The sequence below is a fragment of the Ambystoma mexicanum genome, unplaced genomic scaffold, assembly GCF_040938575.1.
Source record: "Ambystoma mexicanum isolate Mex_15411 unplaced genomic scaffold, UKY_AmexF1_1 Mex_scaf1, whole genome shotgun sequence".
Taxonomy (NCBI): Eukaryota; Metazoa; Chordata; class Amphibia; order Caudata; family Ambystomatidae; genus Ambystoma; species Ambystoma mexicanum.
Genome location: NW_027182324.1, coordinates 3040408 through 3064282, shown reverse-complemented (window position 1 = coordinate 3064282; position 23875 = coordinate 3040408). Strand labels below are relative to the sequence as shown.

Here is a 23875-nt window from a genome sequence, read left to right as displayed (position 1 = left end):
AAGTTTCAAATGGCAGTGATTCATCTGCCTGGATAGCTCAGTCGGTAGAGCATCAGACTTTTAATCTGAGGGTCCAGGGTTCAAGTCCCTGTTCAGGCGTACCTTTGCTTCTTTTACAAAAAATTAAGCAGGAAATATGAATTGCTCATTCTAATATGTGCTATTTCTGATGGCATCGCAACCTTGGGCAATATGACTCTAAGGTAGTGGAGTCCAGAGTTCTTGGATGCTTTGCCAACATATCAAGCCTGACTGTGCTTCTAAATAGCATGAAATAGCAATCTTTGTACAAAGTTTTAATATTGGGGAGACAGATTGGTCGAAAAAAAGCAGACAGGCGCTGCTGAGATTCGAACTCAGGATCTCCTGCTTACTAGACAGGCACTTTAACCAACTAAGCCACAGCACCTTTTTTGCATCTGGTCTCCTTTCCTTCCTCATGTAATCATTTAGAAGTGAAATCCACTTTTTTAAGGCTGGGCTTCTGTTGCAATATAACTTTTCAAAATGTTTTCCAATTGACTGAAACTCCATTGCACAAAACGAGCATGTCATTAATCGTCGATTTAGAGTGGACTGCATTGCCCAGTGTGTGCATTGAGGAGCACATGTTCGTCTTTACTGGGGAGCAAGTTTGCACTCATTAATGTGGCAAAACATTCAAATCCGTAAGTGGGTGAACATTAAAGTCCTAGATGCTGCAAATCTCTATATCTGGATACGGAATGACTGAAAAAAGTTATGTCTCCAGTGTCAAAATGTGTGTAATGCACTAGTAATTCATTTCCTTTATTGACCAGTGAGGTAGCCATGTATGGAGGTGCTGTAGAGTGAAAATCAAGTTTCAAATGGGCAGTGATCCCTGTGCCTGGATATCTCAGTCGGTAGAGCATCAGACTTTTAATCTGAGGGTCCAGGGTTCAAGTCCCTGTTCAGGCGTATCTTTGCTTCTTTTACAAAAAATTTAGCAGGAAATATGAATTGCTCATTCTAATATGTGCTATTTCTGATGGCATCGCAACCTTGGGCAATATGACTCTAAGGTAGTGGAGTCCAGAATTCTTGGATGCTTTGCCAACGTTTCAAGCCTGACTGTGCTTCTAAATAGCATGAAATAACAATCTTTGTACAAAGTTTTAATATTGGGGAGACAGATTGGTCGAAAAAAAAGCAGACAGGCGCTGCTGAGATTCGAACTCAGGATCTCCTGTTTACTAGACAGGCGCTTTAACCAACTAAGCCACAGCACCTCTTTTGCATCTGATCTCCTGTCCTTCCTCATGTAATCATTTAGAAGTGAAATCCACTTTTTTTAAGGCTGGGCTTCTGTTGCAATATAACTTTACAAAATGTTTTCCAATTGACTGAAACTCCATTGCACAAAACGAGCATGTCATTAATCGTCGATTTAGAGTGGACTGCATTGCCCAGTGTGTGCATTGAGGAGCACATGTTCGTCTTTACTGGGGAGCAAGTTTGCACTCATGAATGTGGCAAAACATTCAAATCCGTAAGTGGGTGAACATTAAAGTCCTAGATGCTGCAAATCTCTATATCTGGATACGGAATGACTGAAAAAAGTTATGTCTCCAGTGTCAAAATGTGTGTAATGCACTAGTAATTCATTTCCTTTATTGACCAGTGAGGTAGCCATGTATGGAGGTGCTGTAGAGTGAAAATCAAGTTTCAAATGGCAGTGATCCATCTGCCTGGATAGCTCAGTCGGTAGAGCATCAGACTTTTAATCTGAGGGTCCAGGGTTCAAGTCCCTGTTCAGGCGTACCTTTGCTTCTTTTACAAAAAATTAAGCAGGAAATATGAATTGCTCATTCTAATATGTGCTATTTCTGATGGCATCGCAACCTTGGGCAATATGACTCTAAGGTAGTGGAGTCCAGAGTTCTTGGATGCTTTGCCAACATATCAAGCCTGACTGTGCTTCTAAATAGCATGAAATAGCAATCTTTGTACAAAGTTTTAATATTGGGGAGACAGATTGGTCGAAAAAAAGCAGACAGGCGCTGCTGAGATTCGAACTCAGGATCTCCTGTTTACTAGACAGGCGCTTTAACCAACTAAGCCACAGCACCTTTTTTGCATCTGGTCTCCTTTCCTTCCTCATGTAATCATTTAGAAGTGAAATCCACTTTTTTAAGGCTGGGCTTCTGTTGCAATATAACTTTTCAAAATGTTTTCCAATTGACTGAAACTCCATTGCACAAAACGAGCATGTCATTAATCGTCGATTTAGAGTGGACTGCATTGCCCAGTGTGTGCATTGAGGAGCACATGTTCGTCTTTACTGGGGAGCAAGTTTGCACTCATTAATGTGGCAAAACATTCAAATCCGTAAGTGGGTGAACATTAAAGTCCTAGATGCTGCAAATCTCTATATCTGGATACGGAATGACTGAAAAAAGTTATGTCTCCAGTGTCAAAATGTGTGTAATGCACTAGTAATTCATTTCCTTTATTGACCAGTGAGGTAGCCATGTATGGAGGTGATGTAGAGTGAAAATCAAGTTTCAAATGGGCAGTGATCCCTGTGCCTGGATAGCTCAGTCGGTAGAGCATCACACTTTTAATCTGAGGGTCCAGGGTTCAAGTCCCTGTTCAGGTGTATCTTTGCTTCTTTTACAAAAAATTTAGCAGGAAATATGAATTGCTCATTCTAATATGTGCTATTTCTGATGGCATCGCAACCTTGGGCAATATGACTCTAAGGTAGTGGAGTCCAGAATTCTTGGATGCTTTGCCAACATTTCAAGCCTGACTGTGCTTCTAAATAGCATGAAATAACAATCTTTGTACAAAGTTTTAATATTGGGGAGACAGATTGGTCGAAAAAAAAGCAGACAGGCGCTGCTGAGATTCGAACTCAGGATCTCCTGTTTACTAGACAGGCGCTTTAACCAACTAAGCCACAGCACCTCTTTTGCATCTGATCTCCTTTCCTTCCTCATGTAATCATTTAGAAGTGAAATCCACTTTTTTTAAGGCTGGGCTTCTGTTGCAATATAACTTTACAAAATGTTTTCCAATTGACTGAAACTCCATTGCACAAAACGAGCATGTCATTAATCGTTGATTTAGAGTGGACTGCATTGCCCAGTGTGTGTATTGAGGAGCACATGTTCGCCTTTACTGGGAAGCAATTTTGCACTCATGAATGTGGCAAAACATTCAAATCCGTAAGTGGGTGAACATTAAAGTCCTAGATGCTGCAAATCTCTATATCTGGATACGGAATGACTGAAAAAAGTTATGTCTCCAGTGTCAAAATGTGTGTAATGCACTAATAATTCATTTCCTTTATTGACCAGTGAGGTAGCCATGTATGGAGGTGCTGTAGAGTGAAAATCAAGTTTCAAATGGGCAGTGATCCCTGTGCCTGGATAGCTCAGTCGGTAGAGCATCAGACTTTTAATCTGAGGGTCCAGGGTTCAAGTCCCTGTTCAGGTGTACCTTTGCTTCTTTTACAAAAAATTAAGCAGGAAATATGAATTGCTCATTCTAATATGTGCTGTTTCTGATGGCATCGCAACCTTGGGCAATATGACTCTAAGGTAGTGGAGTCCAGAGTTCTTGGATGCTTTGCCAACATTTCAAGCCTGACTGTGCTTCTAAATAGCATGAAATAGCAATCTTTGTACAAAGTTTTAATATTGGGGAGACAGATTGGTCGAAAAAAAAGCAGACAGGCGCTGCTGAGATTCAAACTCAGGATCTCCTGTTTACTAGACAGGCGCTTTAACCAACTAAGCCACAGCACCTTTTTTGCATCTGGTCTCCTTTCCTTCCTCATGTAATCAATCAGAAGTGAAATCCACTTTTTTAAGGCTGGGCTACTGTTGCAATATAACTTTTCAAAATGTTTTCCAATTGACTGAAACTCCATTGCACAAAACGAGCATGTCATTAATCGTCGATTTAGAGTGGACTGCATTGCCCAGTGTGTGCATTGAGGAGCACATGTTCGTCTTTACTGGGGAGCAAGTTTGCACTCATGAATGTGGCAAAACATTCAAATCCGTAAGTGGGTGAACATTAAAGTCCTAGATGCTGCAAATCTCTATATCTGGATACGGAATGACTGAAAAAAGTTATGTCTCCAGTGTCAAAATGTGTGTAATGCACTAGTAATTCATTTCCTTTATTGACCAGTGAGGTAGCCATGTATGGAGGTGCTGTAGAGTGAAAATCAAGTTTCAAATGGGCAGTGATCCTTGTGCCTGGATAGCTCAGTCGGTAGAGCATCAGACTTTTAATCTGAGGGTCCAGGGTTCAAGTCCCTGTTCAGGCGTACCTTTGCTTCTTTTACAAAAAATTAAGCAGGAAATATGAATTGCTCATTCTAATATGTGCTATTTCTGATGGCATCGCAACCTTGGGCAATATGACTCTAAGGTAGTGGAGTCCAGAGTTCTTGGATGCTTTGCCAACATTTCAAGCCTGACTGTGCTTCTAAATAGCATGAAATAGCAATCTTTGTACAAAGTTTTAATATTGGGGAGACAGATTGGTCGAAAAAAAAGCAGACAGGCGCTGCTGAGATTCGAACTCAGGATCTCCTGTTTACTAGACAGGCGCTTTAACCAACTGAGCCACAGCACCTTTTTTGCATCTGGTCTCCTTTCCTTCCTCATGTAATCAATCAGAAGTGAAATCCACTTTTTTAAGGCTGGGCTTCTGTTGCAATATAACTTTTCAAAATGTTTTCCAATTGACTGAAACTCCATTGCACAAAACGAGCATGTCATTAATCGTCGATTTAGAGTGGACTGCATTGCCCAGTGTGTGCATTGAGGAGCACATGTTCGTCTTTACTGGGGAGCAAGTTTGCACTCATGAATGTGGCAAAACATTCAAATCCGTAAGTAGGTGAACATTAAAGTCCTAGATGCTGCAAATCTCTATATCTGGATACGGAATGACTGAAAAAAGTTATGTCTCCAGTGTCAAAATGTGTGTAATGCACTAGTAATTCATTTCCTTTATTGACCAGTGAGGTAGCCATGTGTGGAGGTGCTGTAGAGTGAAAATCAAGTTTCAAATTGGCAGTGATCCCTGTGCCTGGATAGCTCAGTCGGTAGAGCATCAGACTTTTAATCTGAGGGTCCAGGGTTCAAGTCCCTGTTCAGGCATACCTTTGCTTCTTTTACAAAAAATTAAGCAGGAAATATGAATTGCTCATTCTAATATGTGCTATTTCTGATGGCATCGCAACCTTGGGCAATATGACTCTAAGGTAGTGGAGTCCAGAGTTCTTGGATGCTTTGCCAACATTTCAAGCATGACTGTGCTTCTAAATAGCATGAAACAGCAATCTTTGTACAAAGTTTTAATATTGGGGATACAGATTGGTCGAAAAAAAAGCAGACAGGCGCTGCTGAGATTCGAACTCAGGATCTCCTGTTTACTAGACAGGCGCTTTAACCAACTAAGCGACAGCACCTTTTTTGCATCTGGTCTCCTTTCCTTCCTCATGTAATCATTTAGAAGTGAAATCCACTTTTTTAAGGCTGGGCTTCTGTTGCAATATAACTTTTCAAAATGTTTTCCAATTGACTGAAACTCCATTGCACAAAACGAGCATGTCATTAATCGTCGATTTAGAGTGGACTGCATTGCCCAGTGTGTGCATTGAGGAGCACATGTTCGTCTTTACTGGGGAGCAAGTTTGCACTCATGAATGTGGCAAAACATTCAAATCCGTAAGTGGGTGAACATTAAAGTCCTAGATGCTGCAAATCTCTATATCTGGATACGGAATGACTGAAAAAAGTTATGTCTCCAGTGTCAAAATGTGTGTAATGCACTAGTAATTCATTTCCTTTATTGACCAGTGAGGTAGCCATGTATGGAGGTGCTGTAGAGTGAAAATCAAGTTTCAAATGGGCAGTGATCCCTGTGCCTGGATAGCTCAGTCGGTAGAGCATCAGACTTTTAATCTGAGGGTCCAGGGTTCAAGTCCCTGTTCAGGCGTATCTTTGCTTCTTTTACAAAAAATTTAGCAGGAAATATGAATTGCTCATTCTAATATGTGCTATTTCTGATGGCATCGCAACCTTGGGCAATATGACTCTAAGGTAGTGGAGTCCAGAGTTCTTGGATGCTTTGCCAACATTTCAAGCCTGACTGTGCTTCTAAATAGCATGAAACAGCAATCTTTGTACAAAGTTTTAATATTGGGGAGACAGATTGGTCGAAAAAAAAGCAGACAGGCGCTGCTGAGATTCGAACTCAGGATCTCCTGTTTACTAGACAGGCGCTTTAACCAACTAAGCCACAGCACCTCTTTTGCATCTGATCTCCTTTCCTTCCTCATGTAATCATTTAGAAGTGAAATCCACTTTTTTTAAGGCTGGGCTTCTGTTGCAATATAACTTTACAAAATGTTTTCCAATTGACTGAAACTCCATTGCACAAAACGAGCATGTCATTAATCGTTGATTTAGAGTGGACTGCATTGCCCAGTGTGTGTATTGAGGAGCACATGTTCGCCTTTACTGGGGAGCAAGTTTGCACTCATGAATGTGGCAAAACATTCAAATCCGTAAGTGGGTGAACATTAAAGTCCTAGATGCTGCAAATCTCTATATCTGGATACGGAATGACTGAAAAAAGTTATGTCTCCAGTGTCAAAATGTGTGTAATGCACTAGTAATTCATTTCCTTTATTGACCAGTGAGGTAGCCATGTATGGAGGTGATGTAGAGTGAAAATCAAGTTTCAAATGGGCAGTGATCCCTGTGCCTGGATAGCTCAGTCGGTAGAGCATCACACTTTTAATCTGAGGGTCCAGGGTTCAAGTCCCTGTTCAGGTGTATCTTTGCTTCTTTTACAAAAAATTTAGCAGGAAATATGAATTGCTCATTCTAATATGTGCTATTTCTGATGGCATCGCAACCTTGGGCAATATGACTCTAAGGTAGTGGAGTCCAGAATTCTTGGATGCTTTGCCAACATTTCAAGCCTGACTGTGCTTCTAAATAGCATGAAATAACAATCTTTGTACAAAGTTTTAATATTGGGGAGACAGATTGGTCGAAAAAAAAGCAGACAGGCGCTGCTGAGATTCGAACTCAGGATCTCCTGTTTACTAGACAGGCGCTTTAACCAACTAAGCCACAGCACCTCTTTTGCATCTGATCTCCTTTCCTTCCTCATGTAATCATTTAGAAGTGAAATCCACTTTTTTTAAGGCTGGGCTTCTGTTGCAATATAACTTTACAAAATGTTTTCCAATTGACTGAAACTCCATTGCACAAAACGAGCATGTCATTAATCGTTGATTTAGAGTGGACTGCATTGCCCAGTGTGTGTATTGAGGAGCACATGTTCGCCTTTACTGGGAAGCAATTTTGCACTCATGAATGTGGCAAAACATTCAAATCCGTAAGTGGGTGAACATTAAAGTCCTAGATGCTGCAAATCTCTATATCTGGATACGGAATGACTGAAAAAAGTTATGTCTCCAGTGTCAAAATGTGTGTAATGCACTAATAATTCATTTCCTTTATTGACCAGTGAGGTAGCCATTTATGGAGGTGCTGTAGAGTGAAAATCAAGTTTCAAATGGGCAGTGATCCCTGTGCCTGGATAGCTCAGTCGGTAGAGCATCAGACTTTTAATCTGAGGGTCCAGGGTTCAAGTCCCTGTTCAGGCGTACCTTTGCTTCTTTTACAAAAAATTAAGCAGGAAATATGAATTGCTCATTCTAATATGTGCTGTTTCTGATGGCATCGCAACCTTGGGCAATATGACTCTAAGGTAGTGGAGTCCAGAGTTCTTGGATGCTTTGCCAACATTTCAAGCCTGACTGTGCTTCTAAATAGCATGAAATAGCAATCTTTGTACAAAGTTTTAATATTGGGGAGACAGATTGGTCGAAAAAAAAGCAGACAGGCGCTGCTGAGATTCAAACTCAGGATCTCCTGTTTACTAGACAGGCGCTTTAACCAACTAAGCCACAGCACCTTTTTTGCATCTGGTCTCCTTTCCTTCCTCATGTAATCAATCAGAAGTGAAATCCACTTTTTTAAGGCTGGGCTACTGTTGCAATATAACTTTTCAAAATGTTTTCCAATTGACTGAAACTCCATTGCACAAAACGAGCATGTCATTAATCGTCGATTTAGAGTGGACTGCATTGCCCAGTGTGTGCATTGAGGAGCACATGTTCGTCTTTACTGGGGAGCAAGTTTGCACTCATGAATGTGGCAAAACATTCAAATCCGTAAGTGGGTGAACATTAAAGTCCTAGATGCTGCAAATCTCTATATCTGGATACGGAATGACTGAAAAAAGTTATGTCTCCAGTGTCAAAATGTGTGTAATGCACTAGTAATTCATTTCCTTTATTGACCAGTGAGGTAGCCATGTATGGAGGTGCTGTAGAGTGAAAATCAAGTTTCAAATGGGCAGTGATCCTTGTGCCTGGATAGCTCAGTCGGTAGAGCATCAGACTTTTAATCTGAGGGTCCAGGGTTCAAGTCCCTGTTCAGGCGTACCTTTGCTTCTTTTACAAAAAATTAAGCAGGAAATATGAATTGCTCATTCTAATATGTGCTATTTCTGATGGCATCGCAACCTTGGGCAATATGACTCTAAGGTAGTGGAGTCCAGAGTTCTTGGATGCTTTGCCAACATTTCAAGCCTGACTGTGCTTCTAAATAGCATGAAATAGCAATCTTTGTACAAAGTTTTAATATTGGGGAGACAGATTGGTCGAAAAAAAAGCAGACAGGCGCTGCTGAGATTCGAACTCAGGATCTCCTGTTTACTAGACAGGCGCTTTAACCAACTGAGCCACAGCACCTTTTTTGCATCTGGTCTCCTTTCCTTCCTCATGTAATCAATCAGAAGTGAAATCCACTTTTTTAAGGCTGGGCTTCTGTTGCAATATAACTTTTCAAAATGTTTTCCAATTGACTGAAACTCCATTGCACAAAACGAGCATGTCATTAATCGTTGATTTAGAGTGGACTGCATTGCCCAGTGTGTGCATTGAGGAGCACATGTTCGTCTTTACTGGGGAGCAAGTTTGCACTCATGAATGTGGCAAAACATTCAAATCCGTAAGTAGGTGAACATTAAAGTCCTAGATGCTGCAAATCTCTATATCTGGATACGGAATGACTGAAAAAAGTTATGTCTCCAGTGTCAAAATGTGTGTAATGCACTAGTAATTCATTTCCTTTATTGACCAGTGAGGTAGCCATGTGTGGAGGTGCTGTAGAGTGAAAATCAAGTTTCAAATTGGCAGTGATCCCTGTGCCTGGATAGCTCAGTCGGTAGAGCATCAGACTTTTAATCTGAGGGTCCAGGGTTCAAGTCCCTGTTCAGGCATACCTTTGCTTCTTTTACAAAAAATTAAGCAGGAAATATGAATTGCTCATTCTAATATGTGCTATTTCTGATGGCATCGCAACCTTGGGCAATATGACTCTAAGGTAGTGGAGTCCAGAGTTCTTGGATGCTTTGCCAACATTTCAAGCATGACTGTGCTTCTAAATAGCATGAAACAGCAATCTTTGTACAAAGTTTTAATATTGGGGATACAGATTGGTCGAAAAAAAAGCAGACAGGCGCTGCTGAGATTCGAACTCAGGATCTCCTGTTTACTAGACAGGCGCTTTAACCAACTAAGCGACAGCACCTTTTTTGCATCTGGTCTCCTTTCCTTCCTCATGTAATCATTTAGAAGTGAAATCCACTTTTTTAAGGCTGGGCTTCTGTTGCAATATAACTTTTCAAAATGTTTTCCAATTGACTGAAACTCCATTGCACAAAACGAGCATGTCATTAATCGTCGATTTAGAGTGGACTGCATTGCCCAGTGTGTGCATTGAGGAGCACATGTTCGTCTTTACTGGGGAGCAAGTTTGCACTCATGAATGTGGCAAAACATTCAAATCCGTAAGTGGGTGAACATTAAAGTCCTAGATGCTGCAAATCTCTATATCTGGATACGGAATGACTGAAAAAAGTTATGTCTCCAGTGTCAAAATGTGTGTAATGCACTAGTAATTCATTTCCTTTATTGACCAGTGAGGTAGCCATGTATGGAGGTGCTGTAGAGTGAAAATCAAGTTTCAAATGGGCAGTGATCCCTGTGCCTGGATAGCTCAGTCGGTAGAGCATCAGACTTTTAATCTGAGGGTCCAGGGTTCAAGTCCCTGTTCAGGCGTATCTTTGCTTCTTTTACAAAAAATTTAGCAGGAAATATGAATTGCTCATTCTAATATGTGCTATTTCTGATGGCATCGCAACCTTGGGCAATATGACTCTAAGGTAGTGGAGTCCAGAGTTCTTGGATGCTTTGCCAACATTTCAAGCCTGACTGTGCTTCTAAATAGCATGAAACAGCAATCTTTGTACAAAGTTTTAATATTGGGGAGACAGATTGGTCGAAAAAAAAGCAGACAGGCGCTGCTGAGATTCGAACTCAGGATCTCCTGTTTACTAGACAGGCGCTTTAACCAACTAAGCCACAGCACCTCTTTTGCATCTGATCTCCTTTCCTTCCTCATGTAATCATTTAGAAGTGAAATCCACTTTTTTTAAGGCTGGGCTTCTGTTGCAATATAACTTTACAAAATGTTTTCCAATTGACTGAAACTCCATTGCACAAAACGAGCATGTCATTAATCGTTGATTTAGAGTGGACTGCATTGCCCAGTGTGTGTATTGAGGAGCACATGTTCGCCTTTACTGGGGAGCAAGTTTGCACTCATGAATGTGGCAAAACATTCAAATCCGTAAGTGGGTGAACATTAAAGTCCTAGATGCTGCAAATCTCTATATCTGGATACGGAATGACTGAAAAAAGTTATGTCTCCAGTGTCAAAATGTGTGTAATGCACTAGTAATTCATTTCCTTTATTGACCAGTGAGGTAGCCATGTATGGAGGTGCTGTAGAGTGAAAATCAAGTTTCAAATGGGCAGTGATCCCTGTTCCTGGATAACTCAGTCGGTAGAGCATCAGACTTTTAATCTGAGGGTCCAGGGTTCAAGTCCCTGTTCAGGCGTACCTTTGCTTCTTTTACAAAAAATTAAGCAGGAAATATGAATTGCTCATTCTAATATGTGCTGTTTTTGATGGCATCGCAACCTTGGGCAATATGACTCTAAGGTAGTGGAGTCCAGAGTTCTTGGATGCTTTGCCAACATTTCAAGCCTGACTGTGCTTCTAAATAGCATGAAATAGCAATCTTTGTACAAAGTTTTAATATTGGGGAGACAGATTGGTCGAAAAAAAAGCAGACAGGCGCTGCTGAGATTCAAACTCAGGATCTCCTGTTTACTAGACAGGCGCTTTAACCAACTAAGCCACAGCACCTTTTTTGCATCTGGTCTCCTTTCCTTCCTCATGTAATCAATCAGAAGTGAAATCCACTTTTTTAAGGCTGGGCTTCTGTTGCAATATAACTTTTCAAAATGTTAACCAATTGACTGAAACTCCATTGCACAAAACGAGCATGTCATTAATCGTCGATTTAGAGTGGACTGCATTGCCCAGTGTGTGCATTGAGGAGCACATGTTCGTCTTTACTGGGGAGCAAGTTTGCACTCATGAATGTGGCAAAACATTCAAATCCGTAAGTGGGTGAACATTAAAGTCCTAGATGCTGCAAATCTCTATATCTGGATACGGAATGACTGAAAAAGTTATGTCTCCAGTGTCAAAATGTGTGTAATGCACTAGTAATTCATTTCCTTTATTGACCAGTGAGGTAGCCATGTATGGAGGTGCTGTAGAGTGAAAATCAAGTTTCAAATGGGCAGTGATCCCTGTGCCTGGATAGCTCAGTCGGTAGAGCATCAGACTTTTAATCTGAGGGTCCAGGGTTCAAGTCCCTGTTCAGGCGTACCTTTGCTTCTTTTACAAAAAATTAAGCAGGAAATATGAATTGCTCATTCTAATATGTGCTATTTCTGATGGCATCGCAACCTTGGGCAATATGACTCTAAGGTAGTGGAGTCCAGAGTTCTTGGATGCTTTGCCAACATTTCAAGCCTCACTGTGCTTCTAAATAGCATGAAATAGCAATCTTTGTACATAGTTTTAATATTGGGGAGACAGATTGGTCGAAAAAAAAGCAGACAGGCGCTGCTGAGATTCGAACTCAGGATCTCCTGTTTACTAGACAGGCGCTTTAACCAACTAAGCCACAGCACCCTTTTTGCATCTGGTCTCCTTTCCTTCCTCATGTAATCATTTAGAAGTGAAATCCACTTTTTTAAGGCTGGGCTTCTGTTGCAATATAACTTTTCAAAATGTTTTCCAATTGACTGAAACTCCATTGCACAAAACGAGCATGTCATTAATCGTCGATTTAGAGTGGACTGCATTGCCCAGTGTGTGCATTGAGGAGCACATGTTCGTCTTTACTGGGGAGCAAGTTTGCACTCATGAATGTGGCAAAACATTCAAATCCGTAAGTGGGTGAACATTAAAGTCCTAGATGCTGCAAATCTCTATATCTGGATACGGAATGACTGAAAAAAGTTATGTCTCCAGTGTCAAAATGAGTGTAATGCACTAGTAATTCATTTCCTTTATTGACCAGTGAGGTAGCCATGTATGGAGGTGCTGTAGAGTGAAAATCAAGTTTCAAATGGGCAGTGATCCCTGTGCCTGGATAGCTCAGTCGGTAGAGCATCAGACTTTTAATCTGAGGGTCCAGGGTTCAAGTCCCTGTTCAGGCGTATCTTTGCTTCTTTTACAAAAAATTTAGCAGGAAATATGAATTGCTCATTCTAATATGTGCTATTTCTGATGGCATCGCAACCTTGGGCAATATGACTCTAAGGTAGTGGAGTCCAGAGTTCTTGGATGCTTTGCCAACATTTCAAGCCTGACTGTGCTTCTAAATAGCATGAAACAGCAATCTTTGTACAAAGTTTTAATATTGGGGAGACAGATTGGTCGAAAAAAAAGCAGACAGGCGCTGCTGAGATTCGAACTCAGGATCTCCTGTTTACTAGACAGGCGCTTTAACCAACTAAGCCACAGCACCTCTTTTGCATCTGATCTCCTTTCCTTCCTCATGTAATCATTTAGAAGTGAAATCCACTTTTTTTAAGGCTGGGCTTCTGTTGCAATATAACTTTACAAAATGTTTTCCAATTGACTGAAACTCCATTGCACAAAACGAGCATGTCATTAATCGTTGATTTAGAGTGGACTGCATTGCCCAGTGTGTGTATTGAGGAGCACATGTTCGCCTTTACTGGGGAGCAAGTTTGCACTCATGAATGTGGCAAAACATTCAAATCCGTAAGTGGGTGAACATTAAAGTCCTAGATGCTGCAAATCTCTATATCTGGATACGGAATGACTGAAAAAAGTTATGTCTCCAGTGTCAAAATGTGTGTAATGCACTAGTAATTCATTTCCTTTATTGACCAGTGAGGTAGCCATGTATGGAGGTGCTGTAGAGTGAAAATCAAGTTTCAAATGGGCAGTGATCCCTGTTCCTGGATAACTCAGTCGGTAGAGCATCAGACTTTTAATCTGAGGGTCCAGGGTTCAAGTCCCTGTTCAGGCGTACCTTTGCTTCTTTTACAAAAAATTAAGCAGGAAATATGAATTGCTCATTCTAATATGTGCTGTTTCTGATGGCATCGCAACCTTGGGCAATATGACTCTAAGGTAGTGGAGTCCAGAGTTCTTGGATGCTTTGCCAACATTTCAAGCCTGACTGTGCTTCTAAATAGCATGAAATGGCAATCTTTGTACAAAGTTTTAATATTGGGGAGACAGATTGGTCGAAAAAAAAGCAGACAGGCGCTGCTGAGATTCAAACTCAGGATCTCCTGTTTACTAGACAGGCGCTTTAACCAACTAAGCCACAGCACCTTTTTTGCATCTGGTCTCCTTTCCTTCCTCATGTAATCAATCAGAAGTGAAATCCACTTTTTTAAGGCTGGGCTTCTGTTGCAATATAACTTTTCAAAATGTTAACCAATTGACTGAAACTCCATTGCACAAAACGAGCATGTCATTAATCGTCGATTTAGAGTGGACTGCATTGCCCAGTGTGTGCATTGAGGAGCACATGTTCGTCTTTACTGGGGAGCAAGTTTGCACTCATGAATGTGGCAAAACATTCAAATCCGTAAGTGGGTGAACATTAAAGTCCTAGATGCTGCAAATCTCTATATCTGGATACGGAATGACTGAAAAAAGTTATGTCTCCAGTGTCAAAATGTGTGTAATGCACTAGTAATTCATTTCCTTTATTGACCAGTGAGGTAGCCATGTATGGATGTGCTGTAGAGTGAAAATCAAATTTCAAATGGCAGTGATCCATCTGCCTGGATAGCTCAGTCGGTAGGGCATCAGACTTTTAATCTGAGGGTCCAGGGTTCAAGTCCCTGTTCAGGCGTACCTTTGCTTCTTTTACAAAAAATTAAGCAGGAAATATGAATTGCTCATTCTAATATGTGCTATTTCTGATGGCATCGCAACCTTGGGCAATATGAATCTAAGGTAGTGGAGTCCAGAGTTCTTGGATGCTTTGCCAACATATCAAGCCTGACTGTGCTTCTAAATAGTATGAAATAGCAATCTTTGTACAAAGTTTTAATATTGGGGAGACAGATTGGTCGAAAAAAAGCAGACAGGCGCTGCTGAAATTCGAACTCAGGATCTCCTGTTTACTAGACAGGCGCTTTAACCAACTAAGCCACAGCACCTTTTTTGCATCTGGTCTCCTTTCCTTCCTCATGTAATCATTTAGAAGTGAAATCCACTTTTTTAAGGCTGGGCTTCTGTTGCAATATAACTTTTCAAAATGTTTTCCAATTGACTGAAACTCCATTGCACAAAACGAGCATGTCATTAATCGTCGATTTAGAGTGGACTGCATTGCCCAGTGTGTGCATTGAGGAGCACATGTTCGTCTTTACTGGGGAGCAAGTTTGCACTCATGAATGTGGCAAAACATTCAAATCCGTAAGTGGGTGAACATTAAAGTCCTAGATGCTGCAAATCTCTATATCTGGATACGGAATGACTGAAAAAAGTTATGTCTCCAGTGTCAAAATGTGTGTAATGCACTAGTAATTCATTTCCTTTATTGACCAGTGAGGTAGCCATGTATGGAGGTGCTGTAGAGTGAAAATCAAGTTTCAAATGGGCAGTGATCCCTGTGCCTGGATAGCTCAGTCGGTAGAGCATCAGACTTTTAATCTGAGGGTCCAGGGTTCAAGTCCCTGTTCAGGCGTATCTTTGCTTCTTTTACAAAAAATTTAGCAGGAAATATGAATTGCTCATTCTAATATGTGCTATTTCTGATGGCATCGCAACCTTGGGCAATATGACTCTAAGGTAGTGGAGTCCAGAATTCTTGGATGCTTTGCCAACGTTTCAAGCCTGACTGTGCTTCTAAATAGCATGAAGTAACAATCTTTGTACAAAGTTTTAATATTGGGGAGACAGATTGGTCGAAAAAAAAGCAGACAGGCGCTGCTGAGATTCGAACTCAGGATCTCCTGTTTACTAGACAGGCGCTTTAACCAACTAAGCCACAGCACCTCTTTTGCATCTGATCTCCTGTCCTTCCTCATGTAATCATTTAGAAGTGAAATCCACTTTTTTTAAGGCTGGGCTTCTGTTGCAATATAACTTTACAAAATGTTTTCCAATTGACTGAAACTCCATTGCACAAAACGAGCATGTCATTAATCGTCGATTTAGAGTGGACTGCATTGCCCAGTGTGTGCATTGAGGAGCACATGTTCGTCTTTACTGGGGAGCAAGTTTGCACTCATGAATGTGGCAAAACATTCAAATCCGTAAGTGGGTGAACATTAAAGTCCTAGATGCTGCAAATCTCTATATCTGGATACGGAATGACTGAAAAAAGTTATGTCTCCAGTGTCAAAATGTGTGTAATGCACTAGTAATTCATTTCCTTCATTGACCAGTGAGGTAGCCATGTATGGAGGTGCTGTAGAGTGAAAATCAAGTTTCAAATGGCAGTGATTCATCTGCCTGGATAGCTCAGTCGGTAGAGCATCAGACTTTTAATCTGAGGGTCCAGGGTTCAAGTCCCTGTTCAGGCGTACCTTTGCTTCTTTTACAAAAAATTAAGCAGGAAATATGAATTGCTCATTCTAATATGTGCTATTTCTGATGGCATCGCAACCTTGGGCAATATGACTCTAAGGTAGTGGAGTCCAGAGTTCTTGGATGCTTTGCCAACATATCAAGCCTGACTGTGCTTCTAAATAGCATGAAATAGCAATCTTTGTACAAAGTTTTAATATTGGGGAGACAGATTGGTCGAAAAAAAGCAGACAGGCGCTGCTGAGATTCGAACTCAGGATCTCCTGCTTACTAGACAGGCACTTTAACCAACTAAGCCACAGCACCTTTTTTGCATCTGGTCTCCTTTCCTTCCTCATGTAATCATTTAGAAGTGAAATCCACTTTTTTAAGGCTGGGCTTCTGTTGCAATATAACTTTTCAAAATGTTTTCCAATTGACTGAAACTCCATTGCACAAAACGAGCATGTCATTAATCGTCGATTTAGAGTGGACTGCATTGCCCAGTGTGTGCATTGAGGAGCACATGTTCGTCTTTACTGGGGAGCAAGTTTGCACTCATTAATGTGGCAAAACATTCAAATCCGTAAGTGGGTGAACATTAAAGTCCTAGATGCTGCAAATCTCTATATCTGGATACGGAATGACTGAAAAAAGTTATGTCTCCAGTGTCAAAATGTGTGTAATGCACTAGTAATTCATTTCCTTTATTGACCAGTGAGGTAGCCATGTATGGAGGTGCTGTAGAGTGAAAATCAAGTTTCAAATGGGCAGTGATTCCTGTGCCTGGATAGCTCAGTCGGTAGAGCATCAGACTTTTAATCTGAGGGTCCAGGGTTCAAGTCCCTGTTCAGGCGTATCTTTGCTTCTTTTACAAAAAATTTAGCAGGAAATATGAATTGCTCATTCTAATATGTGCTATTTCTGATGGCATCGCAACCTTGGGCAATATGACTCTAAGGTAGTGGAGTCCAGAATTCTTGGATGCTTTGCCAACGTTTCAAGCCTGACTGTGCTTCTAAATAGCATGAAATAACAATCTTTGTACAAAGTTTTAATATTGGGGAGACAGATTGGTCGAAAAAAAAGCAGACAGGCGCTGCTGAGATTCGAACTCAGGATCTCCTGTTTACTAGACAGGCGCTTTAACCAACTAAGCCACAGCACCTCTTTTGCATCTGATCTCCTGTCCTTCCTCATGTAATCATTTAGAAGTGAAATCCACTTTTTTTAAGGCTGGGCTTCTGTTGCAATATAACTTTACAAAATGTTTTCCAATTGACTGAAACTCCATTGCACAAAACGAGCATGTCATTAATCGTCGATTTAGAGTGGACTGCATTGCCCAGTGTGTGCATTGAGGAGCACATGTTCGTCTTTACTGGGGAGCAAGTTTGCACTCATGAATGTGGCAAAACATTCAAATCCGTAAGTGGGTGAACATTAAAGTCCTAGATGCTGCAAATCTCTATATCTGGATACGGAATGACTGAAAAAAGTTATGTCTCCAGTGTCAAAATGTGTGTAATGCACTAGTAATTCATTTCCTTTATTGACCAGTGAGGTAGCCATGTATGGAGGTGCTGTAGAGTGAAAATCAAGTTTCAAATGGCAGTGATCCATCTGCCTGGATAGCTCAGTCGGTAGAGCATCAGACTTTTAATCTGAGGGTCCAGGGTTCAAGTCCCTGTTCAGGCGTACCTTTGCTTCTTTTACAAAAAATTAAGCAGGAAATATGAATTGCTCATTCTAATATGTGCTATTTCTGATGGCATCGCAACCTTGGGCAATATGACTCTAAGGTAGTGGAGTCCAGAGTTCTTGGATGCTTTGCCAACATATCAAGCCTGACTGTGCTTCTAAATAGCATGAAATAGCAATCTTTGTACAAAGTTTTAATATTGGGGAGACAGATTGGTCGAAAAAAAGCAGACAGGCGCTGCTGAGATTCGAACTCAGGATCTCCTGTTTACTAGACAGGCGCTTTAACCAACTAAGCCACAGCACCTTTTTTGCATCTGGTCTCCTTTCCTTCCTCATGTAATCATTTAGAAGTGAAATCCACTTTTTTAAGGCTGGGCTTCTGTTGCAATATAACTTTTCAAAATGTTTTCCAATTGACTGAAACTCCATTGCACAAAACGAGCATGTCATTAATCGTCGATTTAGAGTGGACTGCATTGCCCAGTGTGTGCATTGAGGAGCACATGTTCGTCTTTACTGGGGAGCAAGTTTGCACTCATTAATGTGGCAAAACATTCAAATCCGTAAGTGGGTGAACATTAAAGTCCTAGATGCTGCAAATCTCTATATCTGGATACGGAATGACTGAAAAAAGTTATGTCTCCAGTGTCAAAATGTGTGTAATGCACTAGTAATTCATTTCCTTTATTGACCAGTGAGGTAGCCATGTATGGAGGTGATGTAGAGTGAAAATCAAGTTTCAAATGGGCAGTGATCCCTGTGCCTGGATAGCTCAGTCGGTAGAGCATCAGACTTTTAATCTGAGGGTCCAGGGTTCAAGTCCCTGTTCAGGTGTATCTTTGCTTCTTTTACAAAAAATTTAGCAGGAAATATGAATTGCTCATTCTAATATGTGCTATTTCTGATGGCATCGCAACCTTGGGCAATATGACTCTAAGGTAGTGGAGTCCAGAATTCTTGGATGCTTTGCCAACATTTCAAGCCTGACTGTGCTTCTAAATAGCATGAAATAACAATCTTTGTACAAAGTTTTAATATTGGGGAGACAGATTGGTCGAAAAAAAAGCAGACAGGCGCTGCTGAGATTCGAACTCAGGATCTCCTGTTTACTAGACAGGCGCTTTAACCAACTAAGCCACAGCACCTCTTTTGCATCTGATCTCCTTTCCTTCCTCATGTAATCATTTAGAAGTGAAATCCACTTTTTTTAAGGCTGGGCTTCTGTTGCAATATAACTTTACAAAATGTTTTCCAATTGACTGAAACTCCATTGCACAAAACGAGCATGTCATTAATCGTTGATTTAGAGTGGACTGCATTGCCCAGTGTGTGTATTGAGGAGCACATGTTCGCCTTTACTGGGAAGCAATTTTGCACTCATGAATGTGGCAAAACATTCAAATCCGTAAGTGGGTGAACATTAAAGTCCTAGATGCTGCAAATCTCTATATCTGGATACGGAATGACTGAAAAAAGTTATGTCTCCAGTGTCAAAATGTGTGTAATGCACTAATAATTCATTTCCTTTATTGACCAGTGAGGTAGCCATGTATGGAGGTGCTGTAGAGTGAAAATCAAGTTTCAAATGGGCAGTGATCCCTGTGCCTGGATAGCTCAGTCGGTAGAGCATCAGACTTTTAATCTGAGGGTCCAGGGTTCAAGTCCCTGTTCAGGCGTACCTTTGCTTCTTTTACAAAAAATTAAGCAGGAAATATGAATTGCTCATTCTAATATGTGCTGTTTCTGATGGCATCGCAACCTTGGGCAATATGACTCTAAGGTAGTGGAGTCCAGAGTTCTTGGATGCTTTGCCAACATTTCAAGCCTGACTGTGCTTCTAAATAGCATGAAATAGCAATCTTTGTACAAAGTTTTAATATTGGGGAGACAGATTGGTCGAAAAAAAAGCAGACAGGCGCTGCTGAGATTCAAACTCAGGATCTCCTGTTTACTAGACAGGCGCTTTAACCAACTAAGCCACAGCACCTTTTTTGCATCTGGTCTCCTTTCCTTCCTCATGTAATCAATCAGAAGTGAAATCCACTTTTTTAAGGCTGGGCTACTGTTGCAATATAACTTTTCAAAATGTTTTCCAATTGACTGAAACTCCATTGCACAAAACGAGCATGTCATTAATCGTCGATTTAGAGTGGACTGCATTGCCCAGTGTGTGCATTGAGGAGCACATGTTCGTCTTTACTGGGGAGCAAGTTTGCACTCATGAATGTGGCAAAACATTCAAATCCGTAAGTGGGTGAACATTAAAGTCCTAGATGCTGCAAATCTCTATATCTGGATACGGAATGACTGAAAAAAGTTATGTCTCCAGTGTCAAAATGTGTGTAATGCACTAGTAATTCATTTCCTTTATTGACCAGTGAGGTAGCCATGTATGGAGGTGCTGTAGAGTGAAAATCAAGTTTCAAATGGGCAGTGATCCTTGTGCCTGGATAGCTCAGTCGGTAGAGCATCAGACTTTTAATCTGAGGGTCCAGGGTTCAAGTCCCTGTTCAGGCGTACCTTTGCTTCTTTTACAAAAAATTAAGCAGGAAATATGAATTGCTCATTCTAATATGTGCTATTTCTGATGGCATCGCAACCTTGGGCAATATGACTCTAAGGTAGTGGAGTCCAGAGTTCTTGGATGCTTTGCCAACATTTCAAGCCTGACTGTGCTTCTAAATAGCATGAAATAGCAATCTTTGTACAAAGTTTTAATATTGGGGAGACAGATTGGTCGAAAAAAAAGCAGACAGGCGCTGCTGAGATTCGAACTCAGGATCTCCTGTTTACTAGACAGGCGCTTTAACCAACTGAGCCACAGCACCTTTTTTGCATCTGGTCTCCTTTCCTTCCTCATGTAATCAATCAGAAGTGAAATCCACTTTTTTAAGGCTGGGCTTCTGTTGCAATATAACTTTTCAAAATGTTTTCCAATTGACTGAAACTCCATTGCACAAAACGAGCATGTCATTAATCGTTGATTTAGAGTGGACTGCATTGCCCAGTGTGTGCATTGAGGAGCACATGTTCGTCTTTACTGGGGAGCAAGTTTGCACTCATGAATGTGGCAAAACATTCAAATCCGTAAGTAGGTGAACATTAAAGTCCTAGATGCTGCAAATCTCTATATCTGGATACGGAATGACTGAAAAAAGTTATGTCTCCAGTGTCAAAATGTGTGTAATGCACTAGTAATTCATTTCCTTTATTGACCAGTGAGGTAGCCATGTGTGGAGGTGCTGTAGAGTGAAAATCAAGTTTCAAATTGGCAGTGATCCCTGTGCCTGGATAGCTCAGTCGGTAGAGCATCAGACTTTTAATCTGAGGGTCCAGGGTTCAAGTCCCTGTTCAGGCATACCTTTGCTTCTTTTACAAAAAATTAAGCAGGAAATATGAATTGCTCATTCTAATATGTGCTATTTCTGATGGCATCGCAACCTTGGGCAATATGACTCTAAGGTAGTGGAGTCCAGAGTTCTTGGATGCTTTGCCAACATTTCAAGCATGACTGTGCTTCTAAATAGCATGAAACAGCAATCTTTGTACAAAGTTTTAATATTGGGGATACAGATTGGTCGAAAAAAAAGCAGACAGGCGCTGCTGAGATTCGAACTCAGGATCTCCTGTTTACTAGACAGGCGCTTTAACCAACTAAGCGACAGCACCTTTTTTGCATCTGGTCTCCTTTCCTTCCTCATGTAATCATTTAGAAGTGAAATCCACTTTTTTAAGGCTGGGCTTCTGTTGCAATATAACTTTTCAAAATGTTTTCCAATTGACTGAAACTCCATTGCACAAAACGAGCATGTCATTAATCGTCGATTTAGAGTGGACTGCATTGCCCAGTGTGTGCATTGAGGAGCACATGTTCGTCTTTACTGGGGAGCAAGTTTGCACTCATGAATGTGGCAAAACATTCAAATCCGTAAGTGGGTGAACATTAAAGTCCTAGATGCTGCAAATCTCTATATCTGGATACGGAATGACTGAAAAAAGTTATGTCTCCAGTGTCAAAATGTGTGTAATGCACTAGTAATTCATTTCCTTTATTGACCAGTGAGGTAGCCATGTATGGAGGTGCTGTAGAGTGAAAATCAAGTTTCAAATGGGCAGTGATCCCTGTGCCTGGATAGCTCAGTCGGTAGAGCATCAGACTTTTAATCTGAGGGTCCAGGGTTCAAGTCCCTGTTCAGGCGTATCTTTGCTTCTTTTACAAAAAATTTAGCAGGAAATATGAATTGCTCATTCTAATATGTGCTATTTCTGATGGCATCGCAACCTTGGGCAATATGACTCTAAGGTAGTGGAGTCCAGAGTTCTTGGATGCTTTGCCAACATTTCAAGCCTGACTGTGCTTCTAAATAGCATGAAACAGCAATCTTTGTACAAAGTTTTAATATTGGGGAGACAGATTGGTCGAAAAAAAAGCAGACAGGCGCTGCTGAGATTCGAACTCAGGATCTCCTGTTTACTAGACAGGCGCTTTAACCAACTAAGCCACAGCACCTCTTTTGCATCTGATCTCCTTTCCTTCCTCATGTAATCATTTAGAAGTGAAATCCACTTTTTTTAAGGCTGGGCTTCTGTTGCAATATAACTTTACAAAATGTTTTCCAATTGACTGAAACTCCATTGCACAAAACGAGCATGTCATTAATCGTTGATTTAGAGTGGACTGCATTGCCCAGTGTGTGTATTGAGGAGCACATGTTCGCCTTTACTGGGGAGCAAGTTTGCACTCATGAATGTGGCAAAACATTCAAATCCGTAAGTGGGTGAACATTAAAGTCCTAGATGCTGCAAATCTCTATATCTGGATACGGAATGACTGAAAAAAGTTATGTCTCCAGTGTCAAAATGTGTGTAATGCACTAGTAATTCATTTCCTTTATTGACCAGTGAGGTAGCCATGTATGGAGGTGCTGTAGAGTGAAAATCAAGTTTCAAATGGGCAGTGATCCCTGTTCCTGGATAACTCAGTCGGTAGAGCATCAGACTTTTAATCTGAGGGTCCAGGGTTCAAGTCCCTGTTCAGGCGTACCTTTGCTTCTTTTACAAAAAATTAAGCAGGAAATATGAATTGCTCATTCTAATATGTGCTGTTTTTGATGGCATCGCAACCTTGGGCAATATGACTCTAAGGTAGTGGAGTCCAGAGTTCTTGGATGCTTTGCCAACATTTCAAGCCTGACTGTGCTTCTAAATAGCATGAAATAGCAATCTTTGTACAAAGTTTTAATATTGGGGAGACAGATTGGTCGAAAAAAAAGCAGACAGGCGCTGCTGAGATTCAAACTCAGGATCTCCTGTTTACTAGACAGGCGCTTTAACCAACTAAGCCACAGCACCTTTTTTGCATCTGGTCTCCTTTCCTTCCTCATGTAATCAATCAGAAGTGAAATCCACTTTTTTAAGGCTGGGCTTCTGTTGCAATATAACTTTTCAAAATGTTAACCAATTGACTGAAACTCCATTGCACAAAACGAGCATGTCATTAATCGTCGATTTAGAGTGGACTGCATTGCCCAGTGTGTGCATTGAGGAGCACATGTTCGTCTTTACTGGGGAGCAAGTTTGCACTCATGAATGTGGCAAAACATTCAAATCCGTAAGTGGGTGAACATTAAAGTCCTAGATGCTGCAAATCTCTATATCTGGATACGGAATGACTGAAAAAGTTATGTCTCCAGTGTCAAAATGTGTGTAATGCACTAGTAATTCATTTCCTTTATTGACCAGTGAGGTAGCCATGTATGGAGGTGCTGTAGAGTGAAAATCAAGTTTCAAATGGGCAGTGATCCCTGTGCCTGGATAGCTCAGTCGGTAGAGCATCAGACTTTTAATCTGAGGGTCCAGGGTTCAAGTCCCTGTTCAGGCGTACCTTTGCTTCTTTTACAAAAAATTAAGCAGGAAATATGAATTGCTCATTCTAATATGTGCTATTTCTGATGGCATCGCAACCTTGGGCAATATGACTCTAAGGTAGTGGAGTCCAGAGTTCTTGGATGCTTTGCCAACATTTCAAGCCTCACTGTGCTTCTAAATAGCATGAAATAGCAATCTTTGTACATAGTTTTAATATTGGGGAGACAGATTGGTCGAAAAAA

The 23875-nt window shown here is 40.9% G+C and overlaps 16 non-coding genes across 16 annotated transcripts; 3 read left to right on the top strand and 13 right to left on the bottom strand.

The window, feature by feature from the left end:
* Window positions 1–1176: 1176 nt before the first annotated feature.
* Window positions 1177–1250, bottom strand: TRNAT-AGU (transfer RNA threonine (anticodon AGU)). Its single transcript has one exon. It is a non-coding gene; the product is annotated as a tRNA-Thr (tRNA).
* Window positions 1251–2016: 766 nt separating this feature from the next.
* TRNAT-AGU (transfer RNA threonine (anticodon AGU)) lies at window positions 2017–2090 on the bottom strand. Its single transcript has one exon. It is a non-coding gene; the product is annotated as a tRNA-Thr (tRNA).
* A 767-nt stretch (window positions 2091–2857) lies between these two features.
* On the bottom strand, window positions 2858–2931 carry TRNAT-AGU (transfer RNA threonine (anticodon AGU)). Its single transcript has one exon. It is a non-coding gene; the product is annotated as a tRNA-Thr (tRNA).
* A 2140-nt stretch (window positions 2932–5071) lies between these two features.
* On the top strand, window positions 5072–5144 carry TRNAK-UUU (transfer RNA lysine (anticodon UUU)). The gene has a single exon. It is a non-coding gene; the product is annotated as a tRNA-Lys (tRNA).
* Window positions 5145–6222: 1078 nt separating this feature from the next.
* TRNAT-AGU (transfer RNA threonine (anticodon AGU)) lies at window positions 6223–6296 on the bottom strand. The gene has a single exon. It is a non-coding gene; the product is annotated as a tRNA-Thr (tRNA).
* A 768-nt stretch (window positions 6297–7064) lies between these two features.
* On the bottom strand, window positions 7065–7138 carry TRNAT-AGU (transfer RNA threonine (anticodon AGU)). Its single transcript has one exon. It is a non-coding gene; the product is annotated as a tRNA-Thr (tRNA).
* A 2140-nt stretch (window positions 7139–9278) lies between these two features.
* Window positions 9279–9351, top strand: TRNAK-UUU (transfer RNA lysine (anticodon UUU)). Its single transcript has one exon. It is a non-coding gene; the product is annotated as a tRNA-Lys (tRNA).
* A 1078-nt stretch (window positions 9352–10429) lies between these two features.
* On the bottom strand, window positions 10430–10503 carry TRNAT-AGU (transfer RNA threonine (anticodon AGU)). The gene has a single exon. It is a non-coding gene; the product is annotated as a tRNA-Thr (tRNA).
* A 1608-nt stretch (window positions 10504–12111) lies between these two features.
* TRNAT-AGU (transfer RNA threonine (anticodon AGU)) lies at window positions 12112–12185 on the bottom strand. Its single transcript has one exon. It is a non-coding gene; the product is annotated as a tRNA-Thr (tRNA).
* A 767-nt stretch (window positions 12186–12952) lies between these two features.
* TRNAT-AGU (transfer RNA threonine (anticodon AGU)) lies at window positions 12953–13026 on the bottom strand. Its single transcript has one exon. It is a non-coding gene; the product is annotated as a tRNA-Thr (tRNA).
* Window positions 13027–15474: 2448 nt separating this feature from the next.
* TRNAT-AGU (transfer RNA threonine (anticodon AGU)) lies at window positions 15475–15548 on the bottom strand. Its single transcript has one exon. It is a non-coding gene; the product is annotated as a tRNA-Thr (tRNA).
* A 1607-nt stretch (window positions 15549–17155) lies between these two features.
* TRNAT-AGU (transfer RNA threonine (anticodon AGU)) lies at window positions 17156–17229 on the bottom strand. The gene has a single exon. It is a non-coding gene; the product is annotated as a tRNA-Thr (tRNA).
* A 766-nt stretch (window positions 17230–17995) lies between these two features.
* On the bottom strand, window positions 17996–18069 carry TRNAT-AGU (transfer RNA threonine (anticodon AGU)). The gene has a single exon. It is a non-coding gene; the product is annotated as a tRNA-Thr (tRNA).
* Window positions 18070–18836: 767 nt separating this feature from the next.
* TRNAT-AGU (transfer RNA threonine (anticodon AGU)) lies at window positions 18837–18910 on the bottom strand. The gene has a single exon. It is a non-coding gene; the product is annotated as a tRNA-Thr (tRNA).
* Window positions 18911–21050: 2140 nt separating this feature from the next.
* Window positions 21051–21123, top strand: TRNAK-UUU (transfer RNA lysine (anticodon UUU)). The gene has a single exon. It is a non-coding gene; the product is annotated as a tRNA-Lys (tRNA).
* Window positions 21124–22201: 1078 nt separating this feature from the next.
* TRNAT-AGU (transfer RNA threonine (anticodon AGU)) lies at window positions 22202–22275 on the bottom strand. The gene has a single exon. It is a non-coding gene; the product is annotated as a tRNA-Thr (tRNA).
* Window positions 22276–23875: the final 1600 nt, after the last annotated feature.